The sequence below is a fragment of the Triturus cristatus genome, chromosome 2_2, assembly GCF_964204655.1.
Source record: "Triturus cristatus chromosome 2_2, aTriCri1.1, whole genome shotgun sequence".
Classification (NCBI taxonomy): domain Eukaryota; kingdom Metazoa; phylum Chordata; class Amphibia; order Caudata; family Salamandridae; genus Triturus; species Triturus cristatus.
Window position 1 is genome coordinate 1,035,754,059 of NC_140582.1, and position 12,373 is coordinate 1,035,766,431.

Here is a 12,373-nt window from a genome sequence, read left to right on the forward strand (position 1 = left end):
CTGGGGCACATGTAGTGCCCACCTTGCACCCCCAGTTCCTGCATGGTGTGGTATGTATGCCACACTTTACAAGAAGGTGCAGACGGCGCTCTAAGAGCAGCGGTCTGCATGGTAGACTCGTCTACGAGACTACCAGACAGCCTCTGTCAGACCGCCACAGACCCTTCTGATCTGGTGGGCGGTCGCATCACGGGTTTCGCAGTCCTACAGCAGTTAGCACGTTGCACCTTCCACTGTAGGACTGCCAAACTCGTAATCAGGTCCTAAATTACTCTGAAAACAATGTTAAAACCTGTAGGCAGCCCAGAGTATATTTTACTAAAGATATTTACACCAGTGGTATTGAACAGAGCTCCTAGAAGGTCAGCAAAGTGAGTTGGCTATTAGGTATCCAAAGACGTTGCATCTCTGCTGTAGAGTACAATGTCGGAAGGTGAAAATTTGATCTTCTGAAGTTAAAGAAACTTCCTTCCCTGTTAGAATCGAATCAAACTAATGTATTCACTTTATCAAGGTGCAACAGTAGGAGAGTAATGTTTGGCCTCAAGGGACTATCAGAACCCCTAATTTGGAGGATGATAAAATATTACACCACAAGATGTCACAATCATCTGAACAGGAAGTTTATAAACGTAAACTTGGTGCAACCCGTAGTATGAACTATTAATTCTGGAAATTTAGTTTCCATTCCTAAGGAAAGCATGGTACTCTGTAATTAGAGAAGCAAGCGCAGAGAATATCTTATAGGCTAAACATTGCTTGGCAAAGTCACAAGGACTCTGAGTTCTAATTGAGTCACATAATAACAAGTATACTAATGGGTTCTTGCAAGAAGATGTACTAATAAGGGCAGGGGCCTCCTTGAGGCAAAGAAACTAAAAGGGAAGATCCAATGAGTGTAAGAGATATGGATAATGAAGAGGCTCATACCAACCCATGGAAATGAGATGTAGACACCCATAATAGTGAAAGGTAGTGATATGCAGGGACATTGTCCCATATACTAACCACATTAAGGTCCCGATTAGGAATGGCGGGTGGACTCCTGTCCTCCTTCCACTCTTTTAAGAATTGGGACGGCCTGACAGGCAGTCCCTACATAGGCATTACAATGCGACCGCCACCACGGGGTCACTGCACATATCCCTGCACTACGTGACAGGCATCATGCGGTACCTGCCACATAGGTGACATAGGTGTCCCCCAGTGCCCACATCGGAGGGCTAGGGGAGAAAAAGGTAGCTGGCTACGGGCCCCCAAAGTTCCTTTCTGCCACCCTTTTCATGGTGGGTTAACCGCCATGAAAAGGCAGGCGAAAAGGGACATTGTAATCCCTACATCGGTGCCTGTCAGGCACCGCCATGATAGTAGGGAGTACAACCCCCTCCACTGCACCTGCGGGCTCAAGGAGCCCTTCCGATGCATGGCGGTCGGTCTTGCCGAACACCAACAAACCACCCGCTATCCTAATGTGAAACTTGCTTAGGATGGCGGTCAGACCGCCACTGATGGACTGTCAGTGGCAGTCTCACTGCCATCCTAATCAACCCCTATGTTAAGATCATATGCTGTGGAAGAAGGTGTCCCGTAAATATTTTGGACAGAAAGTAGAGCATAAATGGCATAATTTGTAACCAAATATTTAGTTTAGTAAGATTGTATGAGCAGCCAGACTGGTCCTCGACATCTCTCTCCGCAGCCGCATCTCTGAACTCCACTAGCTCCCAGTCAACAAAAGGATCACCTTCAAGCTCCTCATGCAAGCCTGCAAAGCCCTCCATGACGCAGGACCAGCATACCTGAACCATCGCCTCTCATTCCACGTCCCCACCAGACACCTCTGCTCTGCCCAGATGGCCCTGGCCATCGTCTCTCAGATCCACAAGACAAGAACCGGAGGTAGATCCTTCTCCTACCTCGCTGCCAAGACCTGGAACACCTTGATGACCCACCTCAGACAATCCCCATCGCTGACCCAATTCAGGAAGGACCTCAAGACCTGGCACTTTGACTGAACACCAGAGCGCAGATGGATCAGCTGCCTCACCCTCCCTCCCAGCACCTTGAGACCCTCACGGGTGAGTATGCGTGCTTTACAAACCCTGATTGATTGATTGATTGAAAAGGAATGCCTTCCTGGGGAGAGCCCATGGTACCCTGTCTGATCTAAGAGTTTACAAGGTGTAGAGGAGCTGGGTGAGTGCAAAATGTTTGAACTTGCTTATGGTGCCAGCAGGACAATCCTTATCTTCAAAAGAAGACGTGAAGCAAGAGAACATAATTTTCCATCATCCATCTTCACAGGAAGTGACTACCAGCCTCCTCCCTACTTCAATCAATTCTTCAGGGCACCCCATTGGCAGGGCAGCCCCAGCAAAGAGCAGACACACAAGAGCATTTCCTGTGTGGTGATGTTGAGGGCGGATACATAAAAGGGCCTATTTGGACCTGTTAGGATCAGGAAGTGCAGAACCCTGTCAAACTGAAACGTATAAGGCAAAATAAAACCATGTGCATCACAAAGCACTCCATACTGCCAATCTCCACAATCACACCTAGATGTTGACCAAGATACTCACATACCATTCACACAACACATAGTCCCAACGTTGAGCACATTCCACTAACTGCCTCACATCCTTAGACTACATAACATGCATCCCAGCTCATGCCCATTAACTCTCATTCTATAATATTCTGTGCAATAGTCACCACAGACGATCGCCTATCAGAAGCTTGGTGCCCTCTTCTTCAAAGAAACATGTTTCACACCCACATCTTTGCACATGGGAGAAGGCGTCACTTTCATCCAAAAGTCCTCCTGGTCCTGCACCCTAGGCAACCAACTAACACTCAAATCCATGCTGCTGATATAGTATTTCCCACCCTCTGCAACTCAGACCTCTATCTCATCTATAGACCTCCAGGGCAGAACAAAAATGATATTGATGAGTTCTCAAATCTCCTCACCACCTCATGTATCTGACATGCTCACACCACCCTCTTGGTTGAGTGCAACCTCTCAGACAACAACAAGCTTAAAAACAAGCATTTGCAATGCAATAGGTCTCACATTTACGTGAGTCTGTGCTATCGACATTGTAAATAACAATGCTTTTTATTTTTGTTTTCGTTTTTAAAACATAAATAAAAGGCATTGTCATTTACAATGCCAATAGCTTAAACTTGCGTAAACGTGAGACCTATTAATTCACAGTGAGAGACAGCACCTCTGAAATCTTTTTCCAGATATAAGCTCAGTTGGCATCTCTGTTTATGCCCACAGTGATAAGTTGATCAGAAGCACACACATTAGACTTCATTGCATAGAGACAGCAATCATGTTAGTGTGGTAAAAACATTCTGCATGTAAAAGCTTTCTTTTAGCGCCCAAGTAATGGCCGCAAATCCAATTGAGAGCAACTATATGATTTGTACTAAATCAAAACAGAAAATAACATTCATGCCAGCAATAATCATGTATAGTTTTGGGGAAGCAGGGCTGACATCCCGCATATGTCATAGGAACGCCTGTGCTACTCGGGAGACAACTGTGGAAGCTTGTAATTAAGGAAGTGAATGTTCTCACTTCTCCACTGATAGCTCGCGTCTGCAAATTCTAGGAAGTGTATGCCATTGACGCCACATTTTATTATGATGGGTGAAAACACCTTAAGAGGCTGGGGAATGGGAGCTGTGGACGGTGTTCGTCGCCTCGAGGAAGAAATGGAGTCGAATAATTAAAAGGATGTCAAAAGGCAAGAATTATTGAGTAGTCATACAAACAGTAATCATAAACTTTTTTTTTTTTAAACAATCATACTGCGTACAGAACAAATACACCTCATGAATGAGGAAAGCAGTGGAATACCAATGTTTGTTGGCAACCTCAGCAGAAACTATATGATATTTCAAAGGCCCAAAATCCACCTACTCCTGCTAGGCCAAAGGAAACCAACGTTTTGAGCAGGAGTTTGCAACCCACACCACTCTCAGGCTTCCAAAGGCAGATGACCACCAGCCAGGCAAGTCCTAGCCACGTCAAGGCTCAGACCTTATCTAAGCTGGCACCATGCACATAAGAGGGTGAGAGACAAAGCACTTTGTCATTTGCTCCCATGACAGTGCAATAGCAGGATGTTCTACCTCATGTTACCCTCCTGCCCTCACCCCCTTATGCAAACCAAATATTGTTCTTAGACAGAGGCGTAGCCTGGTCAGTGAGATTTGAGGGGATTGGTGGGTGAGATTAATTTTGCCCAACAATCACGCTGGCATAAAATGTTAAATACATTATATGACAAGCAGGGCACCAGATAGGGGTTTAAAGGGTAGTGGAAAGAAGGGGAGAGGAATGCAGGTTAGTAGGTGTGTTAAGAGAGAGAAAACTAAATATCTCACAAAATACCCAACATTTGTGACGACTTTAAAAACAGAGAAAGTGTGTGCTCTCTTGTATGTGGTTATGTAAAATTCCTGGTGAAATCCGATAGACACCTCACCATACATGACTGAAAGCACCTGTACACAACAGCAGCGTAACTTAACTGTAGTTGGTCGGTGCTGCTTCCTCCAAAGACGGAAGTGAAGTATCGGATCCCCAGCCAACAATAAGCGAGATAAGAAGAGCTATGCCAGAGTTAACCAATGGCAAGCGGCAGGAGAAATTACCCTCGATATTTTATTTACTACATGTCTTGCAACAGCGCATGCGCTGTCTTGGCTCGACCTAACAAGAGACACTATCTTCATATATACTGCAAATAGCTTGGACAACAGCTGCCTTGGATGAACAATATTTAAGTTTCGTGGATGTGGCAGTGGTATGCATCCCATAATACTAGCCTGGTAGGCCCTGGAAGACTCAACGGTCCACTTCTAACTCATTTCGCTATGTGTGGCAATTCCCGTTTAAACTACTCTGTTTAATGTTGCTAACCTATGAGAATTTCCCCACTTTCATGTGGCTCATATCTAGCAGGAGTTTTGGCATTTCTGTATCGGGCAAAATGCCCACCTTGAGTAAAAATATCTCCATTGGATAACTGGCTGTGACCGGGAACCCTCAAGACCAACCTGGTACATTGACCCTTATTTTCATATTCCAGCAATCATTTGACTACAGATTTAGGAAATGAAAACTGGAGATTCATTTTAATTAATATGATTAAGAAATGAGCAAAACAGTGGACTCTTGTCTCATATGAGAGTGGAATTTCATACCAATATTAACTGGATGTCTTTGTATTGGTACTCACTAGTGTGCCAGCCCTTAAAATATTCCGTTTTTTAGGGCCCCACAACTGGTGACATGTTGCATGCCCGGGCTATTTTAGCCACACACAGTAGATATACCTTAGCCCCCCCCGGCTGGGCCGTTATACAAGCCTATCTTCAGGAACACGGTAAGCAAAGAGGTGGTGTCCCCTGAATATCTTGCTAATTTGCTTGGATATAATCCTTGTTAGGAACAAAACGCCACCTGCCAATCAATATGAATCTTTATTCGACTAAATACAGCTTCAAAATTAAAAGTAATATTAATGAATTTGTTTATAAATATACCTCAAATGTGTAAGCGTTTCATAAAACATTAAAACAATAGGTTCATTCAGTCCACCATATCTCGATATCAATAATGCAATTTTCAAATTTTGAGGGCTCTTTGGATAAAATTAATTACAGCCAAACAAGTTGTTTATAATGCAAACTAGAATATAGCAATCAAGGCAGGCCTATACTGATTAATATTTAAAATGCATAATGGTGATACTAAGATGTTGTTTCCTAACAGCAGTACATAATTTAAAAAGGTTATTAAAGTGTAATGTGCTGATTGTTTCTGGGAAATCTAGAGGGCATCATTTATGAGGCCCCTTGTGCCGCCGGAATGTCACTTTTTGTGACGTACTGAGGCGCAGGAGCCTGCTCCATATTTACGAGGCAGTACTAAGCCACTTTTTTGGCTTAATCCTGCCTCATACATATCGTTCACAGTTTTCTGCCTTAAAGGGGCATGCAATGGGTGTTGCTGGGGGCGTTCCCAGCAACATCCATGGCTTGTTGACACTGCCCCAGATTTACGTGGAATCATAAATCTGAGGCAGCACCAAAACCTTACGCCTCCCCAGGTGAGGCATATGGGAAGCAAAACGAGGAGAAATGTCATCATTTCTCCTTGTTTCTCCTTTTTCTATGTGTGCTGCATTTTGCAGCATACAGAGAAAGAGGAAAAAGCCTCTTGTTATTGTTTTTGTACAGGAAGGTTTCCCTTCCTGCAGAAAAATAATCATCCCCGTAACGCAGCCACCTGTGCACCATGGTGCAAAGGTGCCTGCGTTGGCGCACGGCAGTCCATTGTGTACTGGCGCATTGGAAAAGGACAGGAATTGGCCATATCTCATAGATACAGCACATTCCTGCCCTTTTCTTTTGCCGCAGGGCAGTGCTGTAGGAAGGCCTGCAGGGCTGCCCTATGGCAAAACCTCATAAATGAGGCCCCAAGTACACCAAATAGAGAACAAGGCAAAAAAGTGCACAATACATAATATTGATCGTACGTAAAATGGAAAACATTTCATATAATGTTAAAACAACAATTTCATTTGGGATGCCATACCCAGGTTTCTCGGTCTCAATAGTACCCTTTTCTAATTTTAAGGTCACTTTCGATAAAATGAATTACCACCAAACAGGTTGTTTGTGATGTAAGCTGCTGCAGAGAAATTAAGGTAGCTCTACATTGTTTAATATTTAAAATACACAACAGAGGTAAATAATGTTTTCTAGTAGCAGTATACCCTACAAAAAAACAAACTGCAGTGTGCTTTGTGCCGATTTATTGTCACAGGGGCATCTTGGACGTTCTGCAAAGCATGTACGACGATAAGGAAAGGAGACTAGAAAGACTAGAAAGTGCAAAGTGCCAAGTCTGAAATCAATCTATGTTGTGGGTTCTTTACAAAAGGAAGAATGTTTTGTAATCAAGGTAAGGTCCTTATAGGTAATCAGTCCAGTATTCAATAGTGTAGATATATAGGTAGGTTTAATCAATTACAGGTAAGATGGTAAGTAATGTGCTCCACCAGCTGCAGCTCAGCCCCACTCATTCCAACTGACCACTCATCCAAACCATGCACTCATGAACATTCTATTACATCATCGTCACACAGGCTGAGCAGCAAGGAAATAAGAGATCACAAAATGCAACATATCTCCTTCCTTCAGAAAACAATATAAACAACAGGACGCAGGGTAGAAGAAAATGCATCACATATATGTAGCCAATCCTAAATTACAAGAAAGATCACATTAAATAAATTATTCCACTCCTTAGATCGTAATGAAAGATCACATCATAAAAATAAAATCACATCGATCACATTACATGAATTATTATTCTCCTTGACTTGTAAAAGTAAAATAAGATCACATAAGATTACATTGCATGAATCATTACCCTCCTTAGATTGTAAAGGAAGATCACACACATAAAGATCACATACTATACATCTTCTGCCCCAGCAAGAGAGAACCAGATGTATAAATATAGCAGGTTACAACTTGTACATGTATCCACCTCACTCTGTGCAGGACAAAGGAGCTCACACGTCTCTACTACTGCACACACACTGCAGGACAAAGGGACCCTCACGTTCCCACTACAGCACACACTGCAGGACAAAGGAACCTTCACGTTCCCACTACTGCACAACTTGTAGGGCAAGGAACCCTCATGTTCCCACACCTGCACCCACTGTAGGACAAAGGAACCCTCATGTTCCCACTACTGCACAACTTCCAGGACAAAAAACCCTCATGTGTCCACTGCTGCACACACTGCAGGACAAAGGAACCCTCATGTTCCCACTACTGCACACACTGCTGGACAAACATAGCACCAGAATGACTTCACCTTTAACCCCTTCGCTACTAGGCCTTTCCCCCCCGCCCTCCGTGCTAAGCCTTTTTTGGCTATTTGGGGTAGTTCTCACTTAGGTCCCTGTAACCTTTTGACCACATAAGGTATCCACGCCAAATTTGCGTCCTTCTCTTCTAACATCATGGGGATTCTAAAGGTACCCAGGGTTTGTGGATTCCCTTGGATGGGACCCAGAAATTAGCCAAAATACAGCTAAATCTTGTTTTTGGGGGGGAAATTGGAAAAAAGGGCTACAGATGAAAGCGTCTGTTTTTTTCCCTGCAGATGGTATCAAAAAAGGGGTTGTGGTGCTGAAATAACCATTTTCCCAGCTTTCAGGGACAAGCAGACTTTTATCAGAAAATCAACATTTTTTACACAGTTTTGGCATTTTTCTGGGACATAGCCTATTTTTGCTATTTTTTGTGCTTTCAACCTCCTTCCGTTTCGTTTCAGAAATCTTTATTTCGATCACAGATCATAAAAGATACATAGCAAAATATGGACAATTAAAAAAGTATTAAACATGACGTGATCCAATGAATTAAGACATTAAAATGCATTAAGAGAAAAAAGGAAATATGATGTACTGTACTAAAATCTGACAATAAGTCAATTTATACAAGTCTTTTCAGGACGCTGCTACGGGTAAACCACATGGAAGTTAAGAATTTCGCAACTGCAAAAACGACAATGGGAGAAAGGTCTGACTTTAAGACCCTATAGGCTGGCTGGAAGGATCTGAAGCCCAAGTTCCTAAGTAACGGGACTAACCAGCGTTTCCTGCTCCTCTTGTAGCCCTTGCAGAAAAAAACGGCGTGAACTTCGTCTTCTTTCGGATGAGCACAGACAGGGCAGGTTGCTGTGGTGGAGCATGGAGACCAAGACGCTGTGAAAAAAGCTAAAGGAAGGCATCCATATCTCCATTGAAAGAATAATTTCCTCGTTAGCAGGGGGGAGATCGCATCCAGAGTACTTTCAAGGCAGTAGGCGTCTTTTGCTTTCAGGAATAAGTGGATCAAGGATCCTTCACGGCTCTCGTTGATGGCTCTTGTGAGCATCAAATTATAGTATGCTGTTGCGAGTGCCTTCTTTGAAATCTTTACACAGGTTTTGGAAGGATCGGTCCATAGTTCCGGATAGCCCAGATCCTCTAACCTGCCCTTGACATAGGCCAGCCACGGAATCCTCGAGGCATTCCGCAGCTGTAAGAATTCCTGAAGTTCCTCTCTATAAATTGAGAGATCGGAGCTACACCACAAACGCCTCCAAAAGGTTAGGGGTTTAAGACCTAGCTCCTCTGATATTGGTCTTACTCCCAGGTCTAATCTAAGGGGGAGTAATGGAGTGCTTTGAGGGAGGGCAGTTACCTGTCTCAGGAATTTGTTTTCGGTGGACTGTAACTTTGGGACATGAGTGTGACCCCAGATTTCACCCCCGTATGTAACACCCGCCCTTGCTTGGGTTTTGTATATATGAATAATTGGGGTCAGTGGACGGTAGAAAGATTTGTTCGCCAAGCGCAAAGTGCCACCCGCCAACTGTGCCAGTTTGATGGTCGCTTTGGCCTGATGAGACGTCCACGATAGATGTTCGTTTAACGTGATCCCCAAATATTCAATATTGTGCACACGTTCCAATTGTGTTGTGCCGAGCCTGGGTGGGGCACGATTCTGGGGCTTGGGGTTCAGAATCATGAACTTAGTTTTTTGAGGGTTGATTTCCAGTCCCCGGTCGTTACAAAAATCTAGAAAGCCATCCAAGATGCGCTGGATCCCCATAGGGGATTTAGACAGCAGCAGGGTGTCATCTGCAAACATAATTGCAGGCACCCTGCTGCCGGTTAATTTTGGAGCATCCGAGTTGTGAATCCTGTTTAGGTGGGCAACTACCCCATTCACAAAGATGCAGAACAGGGTCGGTGCAAGCACACAACCCTGTCTCACGCCTCTGCGAACGGGGAACCTTTCGGTTAGTTTGCCACCTTTGCCACACCTTACGCGAGCGTAGTTATTGTGGTGCAGTCTCATCAGGATTGTCAGGATGTCAGTAGGTACGTCCAAATCTTCCATAACTCTCCATAGCCTCGCTCTGGGCACCAAATCAAAGGCGGCGCGTAAGTCTACAAAGATGGTGTATAGACTGCCGCCCTCGATTATGGCTGTTCTCCAGTAGAGGAGATTTAACCTGAAGATTTGGTCTATGGTTGACACGCCCTCCCTGAATCCTGCCTGGTAAGGGGACAAGATTTCCATTTCTTCGATCCAGGCCTGCAATCTATTCAAAATCAGTCTACCGAACAATTTTTGGGATATATCGATTAAACTGATAGGACGATAGTTGGAGGGGAGCAAGGGGGATCCCTTTTTGAAGATTGGGACCACCTCTGCTCCCCTCCAAGTATCAGGCACCTCCAGTCCCCCGGCGATAGCATTAAATATTAGTGTGAGATAGGGTGCCCATATTCCAGGTTCCTGCTTAAACAGGTCACCGGGCACCCCATCGAGACCAGGGGCTTTTCCAGCAGCTAACCCTTTAATGGCTTCCCTCACTTCTTTTTCAGTGAAAGCAACCCCAATCGGGCAGAATGAAATTGTGGGACCATCTCTGTTCTGTTCGCCCCCACCCTCTGCGTACAGGGCTTCAAAATGGGTCTGCCATACCGTGGGGGCTATATTGGGCTCTATTGCGGAAGATAAATCCTCCGTGCCATTCGCCACTACACGCCAAAATTTACGGGAATCTCTGGTTGTTAATGCATTAGTGAGATTTTCCCAGTAATCATGGTCCCATTCTGCCTTTGCATTCTCCAGGAGGATTTTATAGGATCTTCTCCTGGCGCGAATTTCATCTTTGTTGTGATGTTCCTTTATGGCAAGTAGCAAGTTGGCCTTGGCTTCCCTGCAAGCAGCATTGTACCAAGATGTCTTTGGTTTAAGGCCATTCCTTTGCCTTGAAGATGAAAATAGATCCTGCTCTAGGGTAGTGAGGATGCCTGCATGTATTTGTGCAAGCTCTCCTCGCATAACGTCGTCTAAAACCCTAGATCCTAGCTGGAAGGCATCCTCCAGTAATGGGATTATCCTTGCATATAGGTGGGATATTCGATCTGGGTTGCTGGCCAATTTCTCCCACTTGACCTTCCTACGATTATTTTCAAGTAGGAGGCCCGTTTTATCTTTAACCGACCCATTGATTCTTGGGTCTCTCCCAGGTAGACAATAGGTCAATTCCAGGGAGTTGTGGTCACTGTCTAGTCTTGGGGTAACTTTAAAGTCCACTATTGCTGACCACATGGACAGTTTAACCATTATGTAATCCAATCTGGATTCGCTGCCGGGGTTATTAAAAGTATGAATACTTGGCGTGTCTGATTTAGTGCGACCGTTGCATGCCCTTAGACCAAGGTTGAGGGTGAGGGCGGTTATCTGTAGGGCTAGTGGAGTCCAAGCCCGTGGGGAAGGTGCCACCGCCTCAGGTATGAGCCAATATGAGTCTTCTTCCAGAGAAGGACCATCACGTAGCCCCGGCAGTGGTTCATATTGAGCATTAAAATCGCCTCCTACCAGGCAAGCCAGTTCGCTTGGGATACCTTCTAGGAGCTTGGCTAGCTCATCCACTGTGCCAGATTCTTTATGCATTGGAACCGGCCTTGAATAGATATTAATTACTGTCAACTTCGATGAGTCTGGCCACTCGAGTGAGACAGCCAGTAAATCATCAGAAGCAGTCTCTAGATAAGTAGCTTGGCATCCCAAATCCGTGGCTACCCATGTAGTTAGTCCCCCAGATGGCCTGCCCCTACCCCCCCATTTAGCTGCTTTGAAGAAGGAGGCAAAACCCGGAAATACTATTTCATCACGCGCCCAAGTTTCTTGTAATAAAATTATGTCCTTCGAACTGATATATGTACCCCATTCTGTGCAATCTATCTTGCTAGCAAGGCCAGCCACATTCCATGAAATCACTATTATTTCTGGTGGTTGGGTGGAGGCCGTGAACCTCCTTCCAGTTAATGGTAGAAATGGGTATGAAAGCAATAATAGATCCTGGAAAGCTATACATTTTAGAAATGTAGACAAAATTCTAAATTCAGTAAGGGGTCATTTGTGTAGATTCTTCAAGGTTTCTTTATAGAAGCTAACCGTTGAATATAGGAAAAATTGAAAATTAGTTGAAAAAAACAGCCATTTGTGTCAATGTTTTCACCTGTAACTTCTTCTAATTATGACAGCTATTTGAAAGCAATATACTGTTACATCCGCTGGACCTTTCTGGTTGTGGGGATATGTAAGACTTGTATGTTCACCAAGAACCCGACGAACCCAGAGCCAATAACTGAGTAGCGTCTTGAAGTATTTTTTTATTGTGTACCGGGTATACAGCAATTCATTTGGGAGAAAATATACATGGAAAAATTGGTATGAGAGACACCTATGTTTTTCTGAATTT